This window comes from Coenobita brevimanus, chromosome 23 (genome assembly GCF_032717465.1).
Source record: "Coenobita brevimanus isolate Jiangsu-jjx chromosome 23, ASM3271746v2, whole genome shotgun sequence".
Lineage (NCBI taxonomy): Eukaryota > Metazoa > Arthropoda > Malacostraca > Decapoda > Coenobitidae > Coenobita > Coenobita brevimanus.
In genome coordinates, this window is record NC_136976.1 from 43,880,911 (window position 1) to 43,907,008 (window position 26,098).

General features: G+C 44.6%; 1 protein-coding gene and 1 pseudogene across 5 annotated transcripts in view; one reads left to right on the forward strand and one right to left on the reverse strand.

Moving 5' to 3' along the window:
* The window catches only part of LOC145392953 (nuclear distribution protein nudE-like 1), a 451,924-nt gene that overhangs the window by 231,328 nt on the left and 194,498 nt on the right, over positions 1 to 26,098 (forward strand). The window lies entirely within an intron of this gene.
* LOC145392964 (uncharacterized) lies at positions 15,178 to 15,990 on the reverse strand (annotated as a pseudogene).

Genomic DNA, 26,098 nt, shown 5'->3' on the forward strand with positions numbered 1-26,098 from the left:
CTCCACGGCCACCTCATAAAAACCTCCCCGAAATATCATAGCACCAGATATGAATGTGATATTCGTAGCTTATGACAGCAGAGGTAATGAATGTTAATAGTACCCGAGTGACGTGTGTGGGCTGCAGTTGGGATCGAGCTTGTGGGTGTGTCCTAAGTGGACTACTGGGTCTCGGTAACGGAATGCCAACGTTGGATGTATTTCAAAAAGCATGGATACGGATGTGTAAAGGTGATATCAGAACCACAGCTTCATCTGCTGCACCTAGTACTCCTACCACACTAACACCATCACGACCATTTAATCGCACATACTCGTATCCACATCCATTCACCACAGTTTCCTTGATAACCTACACAACCTGCCATAGCACTACCACACTAGCTACCACCACCTCACCACACCGTTCACCATTCACAGCACCATTCATACCTCTCCCCTTTAGCAACAAGTCTGTTATAACGACCACGTTTTTCCTTGGTAATAACATTAACACCCCAGTCATCACCACACCCCACCCAATACTCTTCCTTTCCTTTCCCTTCCCTTCCCTTCCCTTTCTTTCCATTCCCTTCTTTTAATTTCCCTTCCCTTTCCGTTTCCCCTTCCTGTCCCATTCCTTTCCTTCCCGTCCCATTCCTTTCCTTCCCTTCCTTCCATTTTCTGCCACCCACTTCCCTTCCTCCCTTCAACTTCGTTCATTGCTGTTCTGTACATTGACCGTGTATTCCTTTTTCGTTTGCACGGGTTCCGTATTGGATTAGAGATTATTTTGGTAATACGGATGAAATCCTGCAGAGAGAGGGGGGGGGAGCCCTTACATTACTGCAGTATACCCTTCTACCACTCATTTTGTGTTCATCAATGAGATATATTCAGTAGAGGCGACACGCCTATTGGTTAACGTTGGCCAGTGAACGTCGAAGTGGCTGCCGTCTTGTCATGGGCAAGTGGTGATGTCAGTAATGTAAACAAACAAAAGATTTTCTTTTCAAGAATCTGTGGGGATGGTTTTGGTAGAGAAAAACAATGTCCTCTACTACATACATTCTGACCAAAACTCGTAGATGTATTTGTAGCTGTAACGCTAGGTGTTTTAGGGTCGGCTTCCCGTCCCTCTAACGCCTAGTGTGCAACTGGGTTCTCTTTCTAGACCGGAGCTTAGACAAATAAGAGAGAGGCAGGACACAAAAACTCAAGGCAACAACCTTACATGTGTGTTGCTAAATTCTACAGTGGAACGGGCAGATGTCACAAATACAGCTATGCTGGACAATAATAATTTTAAGGCTTACATTTCGGGTGTTAGTATTGCACAGGATATTACTTAGGACACGATCTGGTAAGGTGAATAGCACTTAGGGCAGAGAAGCTAAACACTATTATTTTGGGAAAGTCTAGGTTCTGTATACTGGTGGAGTTTGTGGCACTATTTTCACTGCTGGCAGACTAACTGGTTTATCGGTCGGGTTGTTAATTATTACTCTTGCACTGGGGCCTCCGTATGATCTTAATGTGAGGCGGTGTCACTATCTGGTAGCATGTTCACTGAGATAGACCCTTATTTCACTGCCTTGCCATGTTCACTGTTTCACTGTTACCTTACTTATTCCACCTTTCTTTTAGATTATTACTGATGTTTTGCACACTGATTTTCCATATTCTGACACTTACTGTTCTACCCTTACTTCACTATGTCATGGACACTGTGCTTTCACTGTCACTCACTGTCGGGACTGGGCGTACTGGCAGTCAGGTACAAGGGTGGCGGAGATGACTCAGCCTCACTACTGATGGGGCTGAGTTCTGCCAGGGGCTTCTGTATTCAGGGGCCATGGGATCACGCATAGGGGCATCCTGTCTCATTCGGGGCTGCTGGTAGCGAAGGGTCCCGCACTTTCAGGGCTTAGGGTGGGAGTCTGGCCCTCAGAGCTGGGGCCGAGAAGCTGCCTGAACCTCTCGCTCAGGCGCCTGACAGAGGACAAAGATCTCCGGCGTCGGGGCGAAGGGATTTCCCACCCGGGGGTCCTGGGGACGGTCTGGAGGTCCCGGGGTCTTCAGTCTCCGGTGATTGGAGACGCCATCAGGAGTGGGCTGCGGCATTGGGGTTTGTCAGGTGGGTACTCTCAGGAACCGGCTGCAGTGAGAAGAGCCCGATGGTAGTTACAGGGCCTCTCCAATACTCCTCCAGGCTGGGGTCTCCTTCCGGGTTGTAGGTTCGTGGACAAGAGTCAGCACCTGAAGGAGGAGCAGCTACCGGCCATCTCCTGCCATAGGGCCTGGCTACTGGCCGTGGCCTTCTAGGGACGCGGCTACCGGCCGTCGCTGAGGCCCGGCTACTGACCGTGGCCTGATGAAGGGACCGGCTATAGGCCAACTCAAGGGCACCTTCGGAGTGGCTACCAGCCATCTCCTCGTTACCTCCGGAGCGGCTGCAGGCCGTCTTCTGTAGGAAGGTCAAACGGCTACAGGCTGTCTCTTGAGGGGCACCTTCAGAACGGCTACCGGCCGTCTCCTTGTTACCTCCGGAGCGGCTGCAGGCCGTCTCCTGTAGGAGGGTCAAGCGGCTACCAGCCATCTCTAGGGCACCTTCACAGCGGCTTCTGGCCGTCTCCTGACAAAGGCGGGAATGGCTACCGGCCGTCTCCTTGTTACCTCCAGAGCGGCTGCAAGCCGCCTCCTGTAGGAGGGTTGAGCGGCTACCGGCCGTCTCAGGGGTGCTGACTGAAGCTAGAGTAATAGCTCCACCCCGTGGTTGTCGGTGGTTAGCTCACTCGGAAGGTAGTCTCGTATTCCTGCTATGGTGGCGGCAGGCGAAAATCCGGGACATAGGGACGCGTGACCCAGGTGGACTTATTTCCCTGTTGCCCGGAGTCCATTCGCGCTGTATATGCTCCTCTGTGGGCTTCTGGGGGTGTTGGGTTGCCCAAGGTGATACTATAATGCATTTTAGTAGCCTAAATATGTCATTATTATATTTCATGTACCGGCATTTGCTGAGTCAATTATTGTTTTTGCAGGCTAGTATATGTTTCAACAGGCCATAGCGCCACAGAGCGGTCCTGGGGTAGTGGGGGTAGCAGTGAAGCCACCATATACTTGGAGCATGAATTCACTTTTTCTCTAGATATCCTTCTTTTACAATACAGTAGTACACCAACTTTCACTACAGCAGGATTCACGGAATCCACTTTCGCGGCATGCACCAAATATTCCCTAACTTCCACTTTCGCTTGAAAAAAATCGATTTTCGCGCACAAATTTTGGGTTTGGGACAATATTTTGAACTTTGAATTTCCTGCACCGCCCGCCCGCAACCCACTGCCATCTTGAATGACGTCATGTCAACACTCTGTCCACCCATTCCCACCACTGTGTACGAGCGTGCTAGCTCCATTGTGTTGGATTCTCACGGTTCAATGGCCTCTACTATACCTGGTAGTGTGGGGAAAGGGCCTGGTGGTGTGGGGGGAGAGCCTGGTGGTGTGGGGGGATGGCCGGGAGGCAGTGGTGGTGATAAAAAGTGGCCGGGACATTCAAAGTCGGGAGGAAAGGCCAAGGCTAAAAGAGAGTATCGTGTTGGAGTGAAGAAACGGCAGTATAATAATGAAATGAAAAGTTGCATCTGAGGAGGCAGAGAGAGAGAGAGTGGTAGCGAGGCAGCAAGAGGTGGCGCCAATACGTCTGGCGTGGCTAAATAAGCCCGCCACGCGCCTCGGATACTTACCCCCAACATCCATTAAACACCTCAACCTGGTCTCTGTGGTATGTTTCTCCTCATATAATGTGTACTGTACAGTTTTTATTGTTTGTATCTCACAATGCAATGTACAATAGTGATTTGATGTACTGTATTGCAAGTGAAAATGAAAATCTGATGTTACTTTAGGATAACCAGGAACCAATTAGCCTTTTTGCCATAAAGACAATGCCCCAACTTTCGCTAATTCCACTTTCGCGCATTATTTTTGGACCCAATTAGGCGCGAAAATTGGTGCCCCACTGTACACTAATTGGAATAATACCATAGTAGTTATGTATATTTGAGGATTATTGAGTGTAATATTAACAAGTTACATGAATATTTGTCTGCATCATATAATTGTAATTGTATATTTAATTAATCCTTTTACTTTTGAAATATCTAACCACATGAATATTTGTCCGCAACATATAGTTGGAAATTTATATTTCCTAAATACAGTACTGTACTTTGGAAATATTTAACCATTATGTGAGTAGTATCGAAGAACCATAACAAATCTGCTTTTGTCACAGCTACTTCCTCCTATGATTTCCTTCGATTTTGAAGACGAAGTGGACCCTGTAGTGCAAGACTGCAGTTGAACAAGATGACTTTGGAAGACATGGCTGTGAGGAGGTTAGGAGGCCCTTCACGGAAGAATGATTTTCGCAGGAATGACTGAAAACAAACCCTCAATGTGTACTCTTCAGATCCGCATAGCCTTTACTTTCTTTAAGTGAAACATTATTACTTAATTGAAATGAAGAAGGTAATGTGACAAGTCTTTTAATTGATGACGTGTTAGTATTCAAAATCCGTTCACATTCCCAAATTGCACAAAAATGCCTTGGTGTTTAGAATTGTAATCCTTTGCACAACTGTGATCTAAACGATGTACAGCTGTTAGATGTCGCCAGAGACCCACCTCTTCAAATAGTTCCAACAGCAACAGAGGCCGTGACAACTCCCCCTTAATCCCTGCTTCACCCAAGGTCTTTCGACCTTGTCTTCACCCCCCCCGACACTTTTGCTCTCGAAAGCTCCGTGTTGTTCCATGGCGCTACAGCTGTTGAAACACAGCCCTGGCTAGTGACTGCTAGGCTAGGTGTAACTGGATTGTCTAGTTTACCCTCCCACCCTAATTTAATTTATTTTTTTCTACTTTAGTATTTAAATTGTAAAGTATTTAATTTGTCAAGCAAAAAATTCAGCTTTTTCAGTATGATGACAGCTTATTCTTTCCTCAGTTTTTTATTTAGGTCATTACTGTAGACCCCTGTGTTAATTCAAGGGTTAGTGGTAATCTTCATTAATCCCCTCAGTATGATTTGTCATGTGAGAGACAGACAGACAGACAGGCCCACCTTTTGGTGGTGGTGGTGGAGTGCGCGTGAGGGACAGACTCGATAGCCCTCTATCCTCAGTAAAGCAACTTGAGAAAGTATTGACCTGGCTGTATACTGGAGAGAGAGAGAGAGATTACAATTTTCTCACTCTGTATTAACAGGAATTAGTTGGTATGAAAGTGATGTAATGGTTGTGATGGTGGGGTGGTCATATTGATATTGATGGTGATGATTGTGATCAAGGTGGTGGTGATGGTGGTAATGTTGGTAGGAGTGTGATGCTATTGGTGGTATGAGTGTGGTGTTTGTAGTGTTAGTGATAGGAGTGTGGTGGTGTTGGTGATAGGAGTGTGGTGGTGTTGGTGATAGGAGTGTGATGGTGTTGGTTATAGGAGGTGGTGTTGGTGGTAGGAGTGTGGCGGTGTTGGTGGTAGGAGTGTGGCGGTGTTGGTGATAAGAGTGTGGTGGTGTTGGTGGTAGGAGTGTGATGGTGTTGGTGATAGGAGTGTGATGGTGTTGGTGATAGGAGTGTGGTGGCAGTAGGAGTGTGGTGGTAATGGTGGTGGTAGGATTGTGGTGGTGGCAGTGGCGTGTCCACATTCTTTCCATACCACATCTTTGTGACTGTCATAATATGGTGGTGGCAGGAGTGTTGGTTGAAATAGCAGCAGTGGCAACAGGGGGCATCACAACACCCCCAGGAGGCGACAACAGAGGGATTGGTAGGGCGCGTGGGATGTCTGTGTGATGTGGGAATACGTCCCATACAGCCACGCGCCTCCGTTCCACGGAGTGCACCCAGCGCGAACACCTCAGTACGGGTGCATTACCCTCCAACCAATCCAGCCCTCACCAGGATCAGGGTGGAGCTAATAAACTAGCTCCAGACAGCACCCCAGTGACAGCCAGTAGCCGCACAAATAAAGCTACGGCCTGTAGCCATGCACCAGCAGTGGCCTGCAGCCGTGCAATTGTGATGGCTGGTTGCCGCACGCCTAAGAGTCAGCCGATAGCCGCTCAGAGTGCTGTCCACCCCCCCTCCCCCCTGCAGAACCTGTGACAGCCGGTTGCCGCACATGGAGAGAGAATGGCATGCCCTCTCTCCTTCTGCAGTTGCCTCAAAAGGCATGACACCGGTGATGGCTGGCAGCCGCACCAGTAGACAGGGGACATCCTGTAGTCTCCCCTCACCTACATGTCGCCCTTCACACGGGACTTTGGTGATGGCCTGTGGTTGCGCCCGTAGGCAGGTGACGGCTGGCAGCTGCACTTCGTCTGCGGTCCTGTCAGGGAGTCGGGCCTTGATGATGTGTGCTTGCCGCACCAATGGGAAAGGGATGGCTGGTAGTCACCTTCCTCCCATTGCCCACGGGACCTCGGTGATGGCCGGTGGCAGCACCAGGGAGGGACATCCCAATAGTCCCTCACCCCCTGTGACTCCACAACCAGAGGGAGACCCCCACTCGAGCTGCCCCACTGGTGGCAGAGTGAGTACCACCTCGACTCCCCAGCCCGAGGCAGCCTCCAGAAGGAAAATCTCCCGACAGCGGACTGGTGGAGAGGACCTGTGTTGACTCCAGGGCTGCACTCTATCCAGCCGGCACCTGAAGGCGACCAGCACCTGTCGGATTCCTAATGCCAGCAATGCTGCAGTCCTATCCTGACGGCAAAGCAGCAGGAGCGAGACCGCAGCAGATGGGCCCTCCACGCCGCCCTTAGTACCAGGGCTCTTGTTTGGTGAGCCACAGCTCCAAAATGCGAGTATTTTCTTCCTTCGGCGAACAAATTTTACATGTAAGTCGCCTATTTGCGAGGAGAAAATACATCCACTTCAAAACCCAGTAAGCTTCAAATTAAGTAAATCTCACTTAAATGAACAAAAAAGCACATTGTGATCGATTATTAAGTCTTTCCTTGTCGCCACTGTGAATGTTTAAAACCTCATTATATGATTCTAATCATCACAATGTGTAAATAAGTAAATCCAGTATATTTATTGCTCATAAAATATTTTGGCTCGTAATCAGCTTGTCCACTAAAAATTTATTTGGCTCACAAATCTGAAACCTTAGGAGCCATATGGCTCGCAACCATCGGCACTTAGCAAGAGCCCTGAGTACCTTGGGGAACGATCTCTCCAGTCCGGACAAGGAGCGACGCAATTCTCACGCTGGGCGCCTGCAGGAGTGCCTACAGAAGATATTTGGCCTCAGTCCCGAAGGCCAAACCCCTGTACCTAGCTCCTCCAGTTCGGGGCCCTTCAGCATGCCCAATTGTAGCCCACTCTGGAGGATGACGCCCCTATGAGTAGTTCTGTGCCCCCTAGAGGAGAAGACACCTGAGGGGACTCAGCCGACACTGGACTGACACCTGTGGGCCGCTGGACGACTGCTCCCTTGCCCCCCACCCCTACCGTGACTGTGACTTCCATGTCTGTGAACTAAAAGTGACAGTGGCTGTCAGAGTACAGTGACAGTGTTAACTACCTCAACTCCGTTATCTGTGAGGGACGTGTGTGAATATATATAAAATATATGCAGCTCAAGAATATCCCCTGGGGGTAGGGGTTTTTTTCAAGAATACTCCCCCAGTATCCCTGCTTGTCGTAAAAGGTGACTAAAAGGGTTGGCGGAGGGTTAGTGCCTCTCCCCGGAAAACAACTAACTAAAAAGACAAACAACAAGCCTCGGACAAGGACTGACCAAACAATGACGACCAAGGACCGGACAAAGGACGTGGTAATTGGAACTTGGAATGTAAGGGGAGCGAATGATGAGGTGAAAGAGAGAGAGATTGTCCAGGTGCTTGAGAGTGTGAAAGTGGATGTATGTGGAATAACTGAAACAAAATGGAGAGGAGAAAGTGTGAGAGAATGGGAGTATGGATGGGGTATATGTGCAGGAGTAGGTGAGAATGAGAGGTCAAAGGAAGGAGTATGTATAGTTGTGAGTAAAAGATGGAAGAGGAGCATAAGACAGTATGGATCAGTTTGGTCAAGGATTGTGTGGGTAAAGTTGAAAGTTGGAATACAAATGTGGGCGATTGTGTGTGTGTATGCGCCAACGCAAGATCGTGCTAGAAGAGTGAGAGAAGAGTTCTGGACAAATGTAGAAGTGTGCATAGAAAAGTTTGGGAGGAATGAGAGAGTGTTTTTGATTGGTGATATGAATGGTAAAGTTGGGAATGTGAAGGTGAATGGAATAGTTGGTGAGTGGGGTGTGCCTGCTGAGATAGATGAGAATGGGAGTGCGTTAGTGGACATTTGTGCTGGGAGGGGGTTGGTGATAGCCAATACCCTCTTCAGGCATAAAATGATCCACAGGTATACATGGCGAGTGATGAGAAGGGTGGGTGGTGAACTGAATGAAAGGAAAGCAATGATTGATTATGTGTGTGTGGATGAAAGGATGCGAAGATGTGTAATGGATGCAAGAGTTTATAGAGGCTGGGGGAGTGGACTTTCTGACCACTACTTGGTGGTGGCCAGAATTAAAATTCAAGTAAGATGGAGGAATAGAAGAAGGGAAAGACGAGAGGAAGGAGTAGTTGCAAGGAGAGTGGAAAGGTTACAAGAGGATGAGAAAAAGGCAGAGTATAAGAGAGAAGTGGAGGAACGATTGGGCAGATATGAGTTGGAGCAGATGGGAGACGTGGCAGGTGTGTGTAGGATATTTACAGAAGAAATATGTGCATGTGATGTGGTGTGTGGAAGGAAGAGAAGACGGAGGGGGGTGCAAGGAACAGTGTGGTGGACTGAAGAGGTGAAACAGGCTGTGGCACAAAAGAAGAAAGCATACAATGAATGGATGAGAAATAGGGGCGTGGAAGAAGTTGAGAGGCGGAAGAGAGAGTTATATTTAGAAAGAAAGAGAGAGGTGAAAAGATTAGTAAGAGAGAGTAAGAAGAGAGTGGATGAGGAATTTGGAAGGAATTTGAGTGTAAAGTGGAGGGACTGTAAGAAAATGTTCTGGAAAGAGGTGAAAAGAGTAAGACAGGGTGGAAGTGAAGTTAGCAGGGGAGTGAAAGATAAAAATGGTAGATTACTAGTGGAGAAGGGAGAAAAAGTGAGCAGATGGAGAGAACACTTCTAGGAATTGTTGAACGTAGAGGATGGAAGTAATGCGAGTATAAGTGGCTGGGGAATGGCTGGGAGAAGGAGGGAGGTGAGAAGACAGGAAGAAATCAGTAGGATAGAAGTTGTGGAAGCAATGAAGAAAGTTAAATCGGGGAAAGCCCCAGGAATTGATGGAGTGTGTGGTGAAATGCTGAAGCATGGGGGAGAGATAGTAGTAGAATGGATGTGGAAGATGTGCAGATTGGCCTGGGAGGAAGGTAGCGTCCCGGAGGATTGGAAGTCAGGTATAATTATTCCCTTGAACAAAGGAAAAGGGGAAAAAGAAGTGTGTGGTAATCATAGGGGCATTTGTCTTCTTAGTATAATAGGAAAAGTGTATGGTAGGATACTTATTGACAGAGTTAGAGAAAGAACAGAGGAATTAGTTGGAGAAGAACAGGGAGGCTTTAGGAAGGGAAGAGGTTGTGTAGATCATATATTCATTCTTAGATCTTTAGTGGAAAAGTCTCTAAAGAAGGGAAAAAAGTTGTATGCGGCTTTCATGGATTTGGAGAAAGCATATGACAGGGTGGATAGACAAGGATTGTGGAAAGTGTTAAGAATATATGGAGTAGATGGGAAGTTGTTGAATGCTGTGAAGAGTATGTACGATGGTGCGAAGGCTGCAGTGCGTGTGGATGGTGAACTAAGTGAATTTTTCTCTTTGAAAGTTGGTTTGAAACAGGGATGTGTCATGTCTCCATGGTTGTTCAGTCTGTACATGGATGGGGTAATAAAAGAGGTCAAGGTAGGGTAGTGGATGTTGGAGTGGCCCTGGTGAGAGAGGATGGTGTTTGGAAACTCCCTGTACTGTTGTTTGCAGATGATACTGTGTTGTTGAGTGAAGACGAAGGGGAGCTGCAAGGCTTGGTGGATGAGTTTGAGAGAGTGTGTAAGAAACGGAATCTAAAGGTGAATGTAGGGAAGAGTAAAGTGATGGTCTTTGAGAGAGGTGAAGTCAGTGAATGTATAGCGAGGTTGGATGGTGAGGAATTGGAAAATGTGAGAAAGTTAAATCGGGGAAAGCCCCAGGAATTGATGGAGTGTGTGGTGAAATGCTGAAGCATGGGGGAGAGATAGTAGTAGAATGGATGTGGAAGATGTGCAGATTGGCCTGGGAGGAAGGTAGAGTCCCAGAGGATTGGAAATCAGGTATAATTATTCCCTTGTACAAAGGAAAAGGGGAAAAAGAAGTGTGTGGTAATCATAGGGGCATTTGTCTTCTTAGTATAATAGGAAAAGTGTATGGTAGGATACTTGTAGACAGAGTTAGAGAAAGAACAGAGAAATTAGTTGGAGAAGAACAGGGAGGCTTTAGGAAGAGAAGAGGTTGTGTAGATCAGATATTCATTCTTAGATCTTTAGTGGAAAAGTTTCTAGAGAAGGGAAAGAAGTTGTATGCGGCTTTCATGGATTTGGAGAAAGCATATGACAGGGTGGATAGACACGGATTGTGGAAAGTGTTAAGAATATATGGAGTAGATGGGAAGTTGTTGAATGCTGTGAAGAGTATGTACGATGGTGTGAAGGCTGCAGTGCGTGTGGATGGTGAACTAAGTGAATTTTTCTCTTTGAGAGTTGGTTTGAAGCAGGGGTGTGTCGTGTCTCCATGGTTGTTCAATCAGTACATGGATGGGGTGATGGGGGAGGTGCAGGGTGGGGTGGTGGATGTTGGAGTGGCCCTGGTTAGAGGGGATAGTGTTTGGAGGCTCCCTGTTCTGTTGTTTGCGGGTGATGCTGTGTTGTTGGGTGAAGACGGGGGGGAGCTGCAAGGCTTGGTGGATGAGTTTGAGAGAGTGTGTAAGAAACCGAACCTAAAGGTGAATGTAGGGAAGAGTAAAGTGATGGTCTTTGAGAGAGGTGAAGTTAATGAATGTACAGCGAGGTTGGATGGTGAGGAATTGGAAAATGTGAGTACGTTTAAGTATTTGAGTAGTGTGATGAGTAAGGATGGAGGTTTGGAGGGTGAAGTGCTTGAAAGGGTACAGCAGGGAAGAAAGGTTGCTGGTTCCTTGAAAGCAGTGATAAGAAACAGGGAAGTGAGCATGGAAGTGAAAAAGTTACTACACAACAGTATTGTGATACCAACTCTAACGTACGGAAGTGAAGCTTGGACATTGTTGGAAGGACACAAGTCAAGAGTGAGAGCAGTGGAAATGAGTTATTTAAGAGGAGCCTGTGGAGTCACGTGGAGAGACAGGCTGACGAATGAGGATATAAAGGAGCGTTGTGGTGTTGATGTGGATGTGATAGGAAGCGTTATGAGGAACACACTGAGGTGGTTTGGCCATGTGGAGAGGATGGAGGGTGAAAGACTGACGAAGAGAGTGTATATGAGTGAGGTGGAGGGGGGAAGAGGGAGGGGGAGGCCGAGGATGAGATGGAGGGATGGGGTGGAGAGGTATATGAGAGAGGGGGGTGTGAGTTGGGAGCAGGGCAGTGAAATGGCGGGGGACAGGGCGACTTGGAGGCGATTTGTTTGTGGCCACCCCAAATGGGATTGAGGCGTCTGGCAATAGATAGATAGATAGATAGAGTACGTTTAAGTACTTGGGTAGTGTGATAAGTAAGGATGGAGGTTTGGAGGGTGAAGTGCTTGAAAGGGTACAGCAGGGAAGAAATGTTGCTGGTTCTTTGAAAGCAGTGATAAGAAACAGGGAAGTGAGCATGGAAGTGAAAAAGTTACTACATGACAGTATTGTGATACCAACTCTAACGTACGGAAGTGAAGCTTGGACGTTGTTGGAAGGTCACAAGTCAAGAGTGAGAGCAGTGGAAATGAGTTATTTAAGAGGAGCCTGTGGAGTCACATGGAGAGACAGGCTGACGAATGAGGATATAAAGGAGCGTTGTGGTGTTGATGTGGATGTGATAGGAGGCGTTATGAGGAACACACTGAGGTGGTTTGGCCATGTGGAGAGGATGGAGAGTGAAAGACTGATGAAGAGAGTGTATGTGAGTGAGGTGGAGAGGAGAAGAGGGAGGGGGAGGCCGAGGATGAGATGGAGGGTTGGGGTGGAGAGGTATATGAGAGAGGGGGGTGTGAGTTGGGAGCAGGGCAGTGAAATGGCGGGGGACAGGGCGACTTGGAGGCGATTTGTTTGTGGCCACCCCAAACGGGATTGAGGCGTCTGGCATTAGATAGATAGATAGAAGAATTAAGTGTACTCCCAACTTAAGTACAGAGTCTGTCCGCCTGTTCTCGACACTGCCGGTATCCAATGTGATACTTGTAATATATATCTGCCAGTCTGAGCTTTGCCTTTGTATAGAATCTTGTGGATTGTCCAGCATCCCTGTATTAAGAATTTGGTAATATATGTGTAAGGTTGTTGGCCAGTGTTTTTAATGCCCTGTTCCTCTCACACTGTCTTAGCTCAGGTCTAGAAAGGGAACCCAGCTATACCTTATGTGTTGCTAGGACAGGAAGGTGCCCTAAAAACACCTAGCATAACATGGGTAATCTACTTTGATGATATTTTAGACTTAAATTTTGTGTTTAGGTTGATTTATAAAGTTTTTAAACTCAGAGTAATGTTTTAGCCCTAGCTAAGTGGAGTGAACACTCATTTAGGGTACGGATTCTCACCCATCAGATGAGGTACTAACAGTGTGGACAACTAGGTGAGTCAACAAAGAATATTTCATATTTGACCATTGAACTCTCACCTGACCTATCATGGAATACATAATAATAATTTTAACCCCTTAACCGCGGGGCGTCACTTTCGTGACGCTTAGGAGCAAGGGATCATACTGCGGGGCAACACTTTTGTGATTCTATGTTATTTTGAATTCGCCCGGGCTTTCAAGTGGTGGCTTGTATCATCTATCAGTACTGCTAATGTCCAACACTAGTCAGGACTCCTAATCTCATCTCTACTCCCATCCATTGTTGACAATTTAGCAATTTTTTTCTGTTCTTGACTCCCCTCCCTACCTCCCCTCCATTACCCTATCCTCTCGCCTGCCTGGCCGTGCTATGCTAAGTAAATCTTCCCTGGAATTTTTCACTGATTTCATCCATTGAAATAACCCCTATGCCCTGTTCTTATACCAAATAATATATACAAGAAAGAAATAAGGTAAGTGAGAGTGCCATACACCTAGAATTGGCTAATTATCACCTGACAACACCTCACATGCACTCATTAGCTAATTTTCGCTGTTTATTTCCCCTTGAAATATGCTGTATAATCTATTTTCATAATAAAAATATATATAAGAAAGGAAGGGAGAAGCCTAAGTGATATTTACATTCACCTGGAACTACCTAATTATTGCAGGCCACCACACTGTATTCTACACTAAGTAAATCTTCCCTGGAATTTTCCACTGATTTCGTCCATTGAAATAAGCCCTATGCCCTATTCTTATACGAAATAATATATACAAAAAAGAAATAAGGTAAGTGATAGTGCCATACACCTGGAATTGGCTAATTACCACCTGACAACACCTCACGTGCACTCATTCGCTAATTTTCGCTGTTTATTTCCCCTTGAAATGTGCCGTATAATCTATTTTCGTAATAAATATACATATAAGAAGGGAAGGGAGAAGCCTAAGTGATATTTACATTCACCTGGAACTACCTAATTTATTATGTATTGTCTTGGTTTCCTGCCAATCATTTCATTGCTATATATTAGCAGGTCTCACAGGGCTGAAGTTGGTAGTATTGCACTCACCCTAGCTAGGCGGCAGGAGACCACTACTATCAGTTCACTGTCGTCTTTGAAGGTGGGAGTATGTCTGATTAGCTCCTGCTAACTTTCGCCGCTTTTTATCCCCATGCAAAGGGCCCTGTGACCTTTACCCCCTACTAAACTTCGTGTGGAAAGAGGTAAAGGGCTGACAATAATATTGATAGAAAGTGTCTACGATCTTTTTATTGAGTAAAACAGTGCAAGTGGAATTGTAAATAAAGTGTAAACAGCAAGAAAGCAATGAATGTAAATATAAGTGAACAGTGGAAAATAGTTTTATAAGTTACCTCAAGTGACAGTGCATAACACAGTGTAAATAAAATAGAAATGTAAATACAGTAATGTAAGTAAAATAGAGAACGTAAATAGAAATGTAAATGAGTAGTATTATAAGAATACGAGTATATATACTAGGAGTAATGAAAGTGAAAGTTTCACTGTAGCATGTATGAATACTATGAGTTATGAGGGTGAAGGTGAAAGTGACATTCACTCTCAATGCTAGTACTGTATACGGGACGAGAAAGTGAATGCTACGTATTTTACTGAAAGAAATTGAATCCCTACAGTGACAATAAACTACTATTACTAAAGGAAACTTATGGATAAAGACTGTAGATATATATGTGTTATATAGTAACAGAAATATAAACTGTGAGTGTTTTTATGAATAATAGACACCACTAGCGGCGAACGATCGGAAGTGGGATGGTCATACGCCCTCGTAATTTTCATTGCTTTCACAGTTTTTTTTTTTTTTTTTTTTTTTTTTTTTTTTTTTTTAGTATGGATTCCAAACTATTTGAGGATCATAGAATAGTGTTTCTAGTGATAATATCAAGCTGTGGTAATCATATTACGAGTTGTCTGGAAGTGTAAAGTGGAGACTTCATTACCCAACTTCAGAGGTCTCCACAAGTCCTACGGTACTCGACGAAGGCTCAACAAACACCCAAGGAGAAAGCTGAAGGTATGTGCCATAAGTATATGTGATTTTAATATTCTAGGACTAATAACTGATTTTTGGCAAATATTTTTAGAGAGTCTGTCGGAGTGCGAATATGCCCGCGGGAGCCGCAAGTCAAAGCAAAACAAACCCGCGGTTTAAGGGTTAAATAAATATTAACCCCTAACCACTGGCTGACGTGTATAGACGTCGCGATTTTAATAATAATAATAATAATAATTGCTTTATTGGGTTAGCAGTGATACACTGATAGTGTTCATGGGGTTCACTTAAATTAGTTTATGCTAAATCTGGGACTAGACTGTGTTAATCATGTGCACAATGGATGGAATGGCGCTGTTCTTGTACCGGTCAGTCCTCAGCGCTCTGATCGGAACAAGCTTGTTAATGTGCCTTGTAGTGCAGCGTGGTGGGGGAGTGTCAGGTGGGAGGAAGTGTCGGTGACGAGGGTGACATAATAGCCCCCTCCCAAACTTCCCCAGTGCCTCCTGATGCCTCTCGGAAAGCCTTGGCAGACTCAGGGTAGTCAGGGCGTTGTCATAGCTGTCATAGGCAGGGCCCAGGATGATCTTGCACGCCCTTTTCTGTGTCCTCTCAAGCTGCTGCTGTTGTGTGAGGGTGAGCGAGGAGGATCACGTTGGGGAGGCGTACATGAGGGTAGGGAGTATGAAGGCGGTATAAACTTCACGTAGCTCCTTTGCTGGCGTTCCCAGTGACTTGAGTTTACGCAGCATGTACAGTTTATATGAGGCTGTCCGCACTATGTTGATGACGTGTTGCTTCCAGCTCAGCCGGTCATCCACCATTACACCGAGCAGTCTAGTGGACTGGACCAATTGGAGGGGATAGGCACCCACTGACAGCTGGGGATGAGCCACGGCCTGTGAGGAGGTACAGAAGTGCATCACCACAGGCTTGGTGTGGTTCATTGTCACTTTGTTCTCCTCAGTCCACTTCTTGAGTCTGTCCAGTGTGGTCTGGAGTGATGAGTAGTCTGGCTGCCTGGTGTTGATGGGAATGCCAATGGTACTGTCGTCAACATACTTCCACCGATGCGGGGTGTCCGTGAGGGTATTGTTGATAAGGATGAGGAAGCACAGTGGACCCATCTTGGTACCCTGGGGAACCCCACAGGTCAGGGGGAGCAGGGAGGAGATTGACCCCTGATACCTGACGGCCTGACGTCGCCCGGTGCAGAGCAGCGCCGGTTGACGTGTATAGCCGCAAGCATCTTTCAGCCACCCTTTGAACTTCCTTACTCATTGACAGGACCACCTGGAGACGTGGGAATACTTTCATTTGACAGAAGAAGAGTTAGTGATTCTTATGTATCTTTAATTTTTTCTCTAGGTCTTATAGTTTGGCAGATATTAGGGTTTGAAGGAAGGGTATTTTTTTCTGTCATGGATATCCCCCTTAGGGAGGAGCGTGCAACATCGGAAAACCCCTGGCATGTAGGGGTTAATAATTATGAAGACCTTCAAGAGTAAATGTTTCATGCATTGATGAAAACTGTGACATCAATAAATAATGTGTTTACGTTCGGGCTGTTCAAGGAAAAATGCTTTGAAATTACAAAGGAATTTCTAAATGAAAGTTGGAAAATAAGAGAGAAGAAAATAAAGGAGCTCACCAACCAGAACAGTAACAAAAACGACATAAAGAGGAGCCGTTGAAAAGGCTCTCCCGATCATATTCCCCGTCAATAGAATTCCCTGTCAAAACCACTGAGCTTTATAGTATGAAGAGGCTATCTCCGCCGTGAGCTTGTGATTTTGGCCGCCATATTGGAACACCAGCACTCAAATTCTAATACTTTATTTCCACTAAGCGGTGGTTAATAATAAAGACACTCGCCACTTATAATTCACAAACACGTATGGATTATTTTTTTTCTGCCTAGTTCAACGAATTATATGGGGTACATTTAGCCAGTGAGTATAAAACAACGCCATAGGTTGTTGCAGTGCAGACTCTTTATGGAACTAAGGCAGAGAAAGGTAAAGGCAGAAAAGGAAAAGATAGTGTGGTATGAACATTGAAGTGGTAGTGATGTTGCAGCTGTTTTACATTGAAGTAATGGTGTTGAAATGATGTGGGAAGTCCCTAGACTATCCATGTCATGAAACTGAATGTCCAAATTGATAAAGGCCGGAAGAAACATGGAAATATCTACAAGAGAGTGTGAACAGAAGAGAAGAGGACTTGGAGAGAAAGACTGGAGATAAATGGGCCCCTTTTAGTGGCCTTAGTCATGCAGGGATACTGGGGAAGAATCTTCCCACCCCACCCCAGGGGGCAACAGTGTTATAGAATTAGCCATCCATCCATCCATCATCCAATCCTACGTTGCCCCATGAGAAGTGTAGGAGCCCGGGGCTAGGCAAGTTGGTCCTGACGTGTAAGATGAGAGTGACCAGCCTCACTGATCCCTGAGTGGCATTACATGAGCAATAAACCCCAGCCATCCCTTGGATATAAACCTTCACCAGCTCAATCCGATTAGAGCTCCGAAATTACCCACTAAACCACCAGGCGCCAAAATTTGGTTATATGGTTACCACCTGGCATATTAAATGGTTTCATAGTGTACAGGAAATTATTTGGCTTGTTACTCATTGTAGAGTCACCCTTAGGCAGAAGGAAGAGGAACGAATGAAGGAAAGAAATATAGAAGAGGGAGTGTAAAGTCACCTGTAGAGAGAAGTGATTGAAGGAAAGAAGGATGGAGGAGAGGAAAGGGCAGACACCCGAGAGCAGCACTACATTGAGTGAGTGGATGGTGAGCGCCCCCACCTACCACAAAGCAACAAGATATATTTCTTACTCGTGAAATGTAACTCCATCTGATATCAATGAATTCCTGTGCCCATTTTTGTATCCGTAAGCTGTACTGTATTTTCCGGAATCATCAACTGCTTTCAAAAACCCACGGAGCAGCTTAGTACAAAAATGCGTGCATCAGGCGTGGTGTAACATGGCTGCCGCTACACCAGCGCCGCCCTGGCGGCGGCAACATAAATTACATGGGGCGACTATTGAGAATGCCTCTCCATACTATAAAGCTCAGTGGTCAAAACTTCAGCGTTTCACTGTCAGTTTGCACCTTGGACGATTCTGTGTCATTCATACCTTGTTATTGTGCATAACAGATGTTTATTTACGGCAATTGTTCCGGGACCGTCTGATGGTGGGATTGTATATAGGCTAATGCTTCTGCTTCCTCTCTGCTGAGTTTGAATACAAGTCGGAGATCACACTCACCAGTGACCTTGACTGGGTACCAGCGAGACGGACACTGGTTTTAGGCTTAGGTTAGCTTCCTTTACAGCTGTTAGGTCATTTAGACTGCCTATAAATTTGTTTTTGGACTCATTTAGGTGGGTTTAGGACTTGGTTGGGGGGAAACCCAAGGCTCAAAAATGTATCCCTATTCCTATACATGTTAAATCTACTTCGAGATACGATACCCGCCTAGCAATGGGTTTTTATATAACCAGTTGCATCGTTAAACCAGGGTATGCCATATATATATATATATATATATATATATATATATATATATAATGTATGAGGGCCTAAGGGTTGCACACACACACACACACACACACACACACACAAGAAAATAATTTTGAGAGGGATGATGTGGAACATGCATGCCCACACATATTAACAGATATACAAATATCAGAAAAAGAAATACAGGAGGAGATAAGTAAATTAGACAAAGGAAAAGCAAATGGTCCTGATGAAATTTCATGGGTGCTACATGAATGTGCAAAGGAGTTAAGTAAACCATTATCTTTAATTTTCAATAAATCCATGAGACAAGGTAAACTACCTGATCTTTGGAAGAAAGCAAACATTGTTCCCTTATTCAAGAAAGGGAATAGACAAAATCCACTCAACTACCAACCAGTTTCACCAACCAGCGCTGTAAGCAAGATATTAGAAAAGCTGATAAGAAAAGTTTGGGCAAATCATCTAGAAGAGCACAATATGATAACAGAAAGACAGTTTGGTTTCAGAAAAGGAAAATCCTGTGTTACTAATCTGTTGAGCTACTGTGATAGAGTAACAGAAACTTTACAGAAAGAGAAGGATGGGTGGACAGTATCTATTTAGATTTCAAGAAAGCATTTGACAGAGTACCGCACCAAAGACTTTTATGGAAACTGTACTATCAAGGAGGAATGCAAGGCAGACTGTATTGTTGGATGCAAGATTTTCTCAAAAAAAGAGAAATGAGAACAGTACTAAGGGGAAATTACTCATCATGGAGGGAAGTGACTAGCAGAGTTCCACAGGGCTCAGTGCAGGCAAAAATCATGTTTTTAGTGTATATAAATGATATAGATAGCAACATTGGAAATGAAAGCTATGTAAATATGTGTGCTGATGATGCAAAAATACAAAGGAGAATTACTAACACAGACTCTTGTAAAGAGCTACAAGAAGAATTAAATAAACTTCATGAATGGAGCAGTACAAGGCAAATGGAATTCAGGGTGGACAAGTGTCATGTAATCAAGTGTGGTAAAAGTGGAAAAAGACCTGATTGGGATTATAAGTTAGGAAACAAAACCCTACACACATCAGAAAGAGAGAAGGACCTAGGTGTGATTATTGATAACGGACTATCTCCGGGTGACCACATCAGTGAGAAGGTACGGAACATGTATACACTGCTTGCAAATATGAGAATAGCATTCACATACATAAATGAAGACATGCTAAGAAAGATAATAACATCATTCATCAGACCAACCCTGGAGTATGGGTCAGTAGTCTGGAGTCCTCATCTCAAAAAACAAATAGATAAGATTGGAAAAGTTCAAAGGGCCAGTACAAGATGGGTACCAAGCTTAGTGGATCTCTGCTATGAAGAAAGACCGGAAAAACTGAATTTACCTACACTACAAAAGAGAAGGAAAAGAGGAGACATGATTATGCTATATAAATGCATATCAGGGAAGGAGAAAATAGACATAAATGATTACATAACCAATGGGGATGCATCAGCAAGAGGACACTTAAAAAAAAAACTGCATAAAAAACAGGCGATAAAGACGTAAGGAAATTTAGTTTCCCAAATAGAGCAATTGATCAATGGCATGCACTACCGAATGAAATAGTGTGTGCCAAAACAGTTCATAAATTTAAGGATATGTATGATAAATATGGTTTAAGACACGGGACAGTACGGGCTTGACTCATTCCTGTAAAGATACAGTTAGGTAAGAACACATAATTGATAATGGTAAAAGAAGAGAGAATATTTAGGGAGGATGTCACATCAGCAAGATTAGATTTAATTCTAACCAAAGAACATGATGCAACTGAATGTCTGAAACATTTGTGTCCTACAAGAAAAAAACGATCATGTTGTGATAGATTTCCAAACAATAGAGGGAAATGAGGAGACGAGATGAGCTATACAGCTTTGGGAAAGCAGACTTTACAGCACTGAGAACATTTTTAGAAGAAACAGAGTGGCGAGAATTCTGGGAAACGAGAGATACAGAAGAAGTGGGATACCTTTCTAGACTTCTATACTATGGGTGTGGAAAAGTGTGTGCCAGAAGTTAGTGGGAAGGAGAACTGGAGAAATGGCTGGCTCAACAAAAGGTGTATTATAGCAAAAAAAAAAGAAAGGGGTAAGGGGGTGAACAAATGGAGAAAAAGAGGTAATGATAGAGCAAAGGAAGAATATAAATGAACTTGAAGTGAATATACAAGAATACGTAGAGAGGAAGAAAGAAGCTTCGAAAAAGGCATAGTTGAGAAATGTAAGGATGAACATAAATTGTTTTACAGGTTTGTTAGTGGCAAATTGAAACAAAGGATGGAATCAATAAGCTGAAAGTAGAAGGAAATATCCATAAAGATGCATGTTTTTCAAACTGAAATAAAGAACAAATTCTTCCAATCAATCTTCACTAGGGAATGTGATTTTGTGGAGGAGGAGGGAGTGACTAGAAATGTAGTGTTAAAAGGTGTAAAGGTTGAAGTGCAAGAAGTATACAAATACTGGAAACTTAAGATGTGAGGAAGGCCCCAGGACCAGAGAGGATCTCCAATTGGATACTAAAGGAATGCACGTTCACAGTTTAATTGTGTTCTCTGGAAGAAGGGAAAGTGCCTTGTGAATGGAAGAGGGCCAATGTGGTACCGCTTTATTAGGGAGGGAACGAGGAAGAACATCTGAATTATAGAATAGCGTCCCAGACCAGCATGTTTGCAAAACTGTGCAAGAGAATCCTGAAAGACAGATGGATAAAATATCTGGTGGAGATGGACATTTTGGCAGAAAGTCAGTTTGGATTCAGAAGTGGAAGGCTGTGTGTTTCCAACTTGTTGAGCCTCTACTCAAGGTCGATGGATGTGCTGCAGAAGAAAGAGAGTTGGGTGGATTGTGTGTATTTAGATTTGGAGAAAGCCTTTGACAAGGTACCCCACAAGTGACCTTTGTGGAAATTGGAACACAAAGAGGACTGAAGGAGAACTTCTTAGAGTGGATGAGAGACTTCTTGAGAGTGGATGAGAGACTTCTTGAGAGACAGACAAATGAGGACAGTAATAAAAGACAGGCTGTCTGGATGGAGGGATGCAACAAGTGGAGTCCCACAGGGCTCGGTGTTAGCGCCCATAATGTTCCTGATTTATGTAAACAGTATGGTAGATCGACTGAACAGTTATCAAGTCTGTTTGTTGACGATGAAAGATCATGAGGAGAGTAAAGTTGAAGAAGAGTGTAAAATGCTACAGGAGGACCTGGATAGGATTCATGATTGGAGCTGGATATGGGAAATGAACTTCAGTGGGGGGGGAGGGGGAGTAAAACACTGGAAATGTGTAATAGTACCAAGAGACCATCATTGAGTTTTTTGATGGCTAATGAACCAATCACAAACGTGAGAGAAGAGAAGGACTTTGGAGTGCTGGTCCAGGATAATTTGTCATCTGAACAATACATTAACAAGATAGAGAGACACAATCTCTTGATAAACACACGAGTAGCATTTCATTACATGGATGAGGAGATGATGAAAAAATTGATATATACTGGCCATGATCTGTCCCGGGTTGAAATATGCGGTAGTTGTCCCCGCATAAAAAGAAGGAAACAAGATCAAGAGAATACAAAGAACAGCAACCAAGATGGTCCCTAGCCTGGCAGATCCATCTTACAGGGAAAGGCTGGAAAAACTAGACTTGCCCTCCTCAGGAGAGGGAGAGGGGTGACATGATTGCCGTGTTCAGGGCCAGGAGGCGAGTAGAAAAAATTGACAGAGAAGATCTGTTTGTATGGGATGGGAAAGTAACAAGAGGATACAGAATGAAACTAAAAAAAGCTAAGTTGCTTGGAGGATATCAAGAAATATAGTTTTCCATACACATGCATTCACCTGTGGAATAGCCTGGACAAAGAGATCGTCCAGTCTAAGAACTTAAACAAGTTCAAAGCAAAATTTGACTTATCAAGAAACAGAGACAGTATCCCACGAGCTTAGCTCATTTCTTGTATATCACAACTAGGTAAATGCAAATTGGTAAACACACACACACACACTGCCTTACATTCATCCAACTCACCATCAATCCTCCCTGTCACTCGCCAAGTATGCCTGTGGATCATTTTGTGTCTAAAGAGGGTATTGGCTGTTCCCAAGCCTTTCCATGATAAAATCTCCACCAAAGCACTTTCATTCCCATGCATTTTAGTGTGTTTAGTAAAGCGCACTGACTAACCATCCATCAACTTGAACACTCTCCACTCTTCCATTTATAATATCTCCTATCAGAAACACTTGCATCACCCAGACTTCTTTATGCATACTTCCACATTTGCCCAGAATTCATCTTTCACTCCCCAGACTTCTTGGGCAAAATAATGCTGTAATGCTAGGTGTTTTAGGGTCAGCCTCCCGTCCCTAGAGCACCTAGTGAGTAGCTGGGTTCACTTTCTAGACCAGAGCTTAGACAAATAAGAGAGAGGCAGGACACAAAAACTCAGGCAACACCGTACATGTGTATTACTAAATCTTACACAGGAATGAGCAGATGTCATAAATACAAACAAGCTGGACAATTATAATTCTTTGCCTGCAGATATGGAATACTAGTATCACACAGGATACTGTACAGGACCAGTTTGGTTAGGGGGAACAACACTTGAGCTAGACACTTATGTTTGTGGGGAAGTTTAGATTTCCTTGGCCGGTGGTGGCGGTTGTCTCGACTTCCCAAGGTAGCGTTAATATTTTACTCTGGGCCTAAGCGTGACCTTATCAAGACATGCTGTCACTGTGGCATAGAATGTTCACTGTACCTTGGCCCATAGATTACGTTTACATTACTCTACTATGTACCCGGGTGGAGCTGGCGGTACCGTAACTTCAACTCGGGGGCCTAGGTATGATCTTCACTGTCTTATGGCGGCACTGTACACTATGGTAGGCCCATCCTTCACTGTCCTACTATGGGCCAGTGCACTGAGTGGTCCTGCCATCTGGTGGGAATCTGAACTTCTCCCAGAAAAATGTTTTGCGGGTTTCAAAGATAAATTTTTCTATGCACTTTCGTGTAGTTTCCTCAGATCACAAAATTTTTCAAATGCCTTTGACAATCATGCTATTGGTGTGTAAGTGGCATTAGAAAAGAAAAGAAAAAATTGTAAAACAGGAACCATCATCTCCATGGAATCAACTTCTGCATACAATTTACTATTCAATAAACATCCCATATACAGTAATTGGTGTAGGACTATAACATGGTAAATATATGAGGAAATGCATTCATGCACAAATTTTGCCGTATTTTAAAATTCACTGCCAGAGCAGTGTACGACATGTTTTCCTTGTTGCTCTCTCACTCACCACCTCTTCTACATGGCATGTCCCACAGCCTACGACGTTTGGCGCCCATCTTTGATGGAATCCTGGCCCATCCTTTCACTTATTTCATGAATGGGTGTTGGTCTGCATTGAAAGTTGAATTTGATTTCAGTCAGCCACAGTGCAAACAAAGTTCGTAATTTTGCTAACTGTTCTTATTGTCAATGTCACACCGCTAACTGCTAAGTATAGAAACCCACAAATCGCAACACTGAACAAATCACACGGTTAATCAATGAAAAACTGTTACTCCCAATTGTCTGTGAATATCCGGAATATGGACTACAGTATTAACATACACTACATTCTTGCTATCCTCTGTTCTATCCTCCACAGACCAGGAACATTCAACAAGCACTCCGCTACCTGGCAATAGCCGCTAACGACTGCGCTTCCAAGGCAGTGTAAGGGAGAAATACTAATAATAAAAAAAAGTGTCATGTATAGACTGTATAGTCAACTAAACAGTTGTGATGATTTCAAACGGAGAAAGAGAGGTGTATTCTTACAAGGTGTGTGTGCCTTATGTTTCCTAGTCATAGTTGCTAAAAAATGTACTGCTTCAAGCCAGTGTAAGCAAAACTCTACTGTGTATCGGTGGAGAATATGTATAAAATATATGCACAACAAAAGGAAGGGAAGATCTGAAATGAAGAGAGAGTTTAGTGTAGGGAGAGTGTAGGTGTGATGATGGTGAAGGGTGTTGTGGCCATCACTCACTAACCTGCTTGTAAGGTGATGCTATATCATCACCTTCGGCCACGGTTGGTACTGATTTGTTTCACAGTATTCCTTTACTGTTCTAGTACTACCCTATACTCCTATATGTAATACGTCATACCAATGCCTCTGTATTTCATAACATAGAGTGTAACCTATTTTTTTTAATCAGAGTATGTGGCTACACACACACACACACACACACACACACACACACACACACACACACACACACACATGACGGGTGTGTGTGTGTGTGTGTGTGCAGGTCACAGCCTTGCCCTTAGATCGAACTATATGAGCTCTCAGCTCTCTTCCGGGAGGGTAAAAGCTGACAATCACGACCATCAAATGATTCTGACCGACCCGGTGAATTACACACACACACATAGGTGGCCACACCCACAATTGTCCAGTTACTAACTGTATTGGCTGAAGGTGTGTGGCACGACCCACCACCTTTTGTTGTATTAGCACTGTGTACCTTTATGACAATAAACATTTCAGTTCAACCAAGTCATCCCATCACCGACGCACCTCGCCAGTCTTGTGTTTGTTTATAATCGTACGTGTGGCTGCTGTGGCAGAGCCGAGTACCGAGTGGAAATGTCGCATGGCGAATTTATCCATATCTTTCATCATTGTTTTTTAAGAAACAGAAATCCTATTACCCTTATTCGAATTATTTAGTCTTTATACATGCATGAAGGCAATATTTCCACATAAACCCTCTTTAATACATCCCTAGAAATCACCTGATAGATAGGAGTAGAACATCCATCCATCCATCCATCCATTGCCAGACGCCATGTATCCCAGACGGGGTGGCCAATGGCTTAGAGTCAATTGTTTTACAGGGAGGGGCACTAATCCTCCACCAACCCCACTTGACACGTAGGGATGCCAACAGCATCTGGTGTTCCCAGGCGGTCACCCATCCAAGTACTAACCAGACCCAACTTTTGAATACTATTTTTTTCCTAACCTATCTTCTTTCTAAGGCCATGAATATTGTAGAACCCTTAGTTTTTTTGGTGTAAACCTGATGTTCAATGTAACAACACTCAGTTTTAGCTGGCTTTGGGTAGAATAACATCAAATATTGGTAGCTGTAACCCTCACACCCACAACAGCTTCATCTGGGAGAAGTTCACAGACTCCCACCAGATGTCAGGACCACTTAGTGCACTGGCCCATTTGCACTACCTTTTCCACCACTTTCTTTTAGGCTTTAACCACCGGCCCACTTTACTCTGTCATCCTACACTGTCTATGCTGCATGTGTTCACTTTCACTCACTGTCAGGTCAGGCGTGTCACAGGTGCAGGGGTGGCGGCAGAGTCTCTGCCTCCCTACTGACAGGGCTGGGATCCGCCAGGGACGGCTAGGCCCTGGGGGCGGTGGACAGCACATAGGGACATCCTCTTTTGTCCGGGGCTGCTGGGGGTGTAGGGGCCCGAGGCTTCTGGGCTCGGGGTGGGAGTCCGGCCCTCTGGGCTGGGGCCGAACAGTCACCTGAACTTCTGAGTCTGGCGCCTGACAGAGGAAGAGGATCTCCGGCGTCTGACCGCAGGGAGGTCCTGCCCTGGAGTCTGAGGGG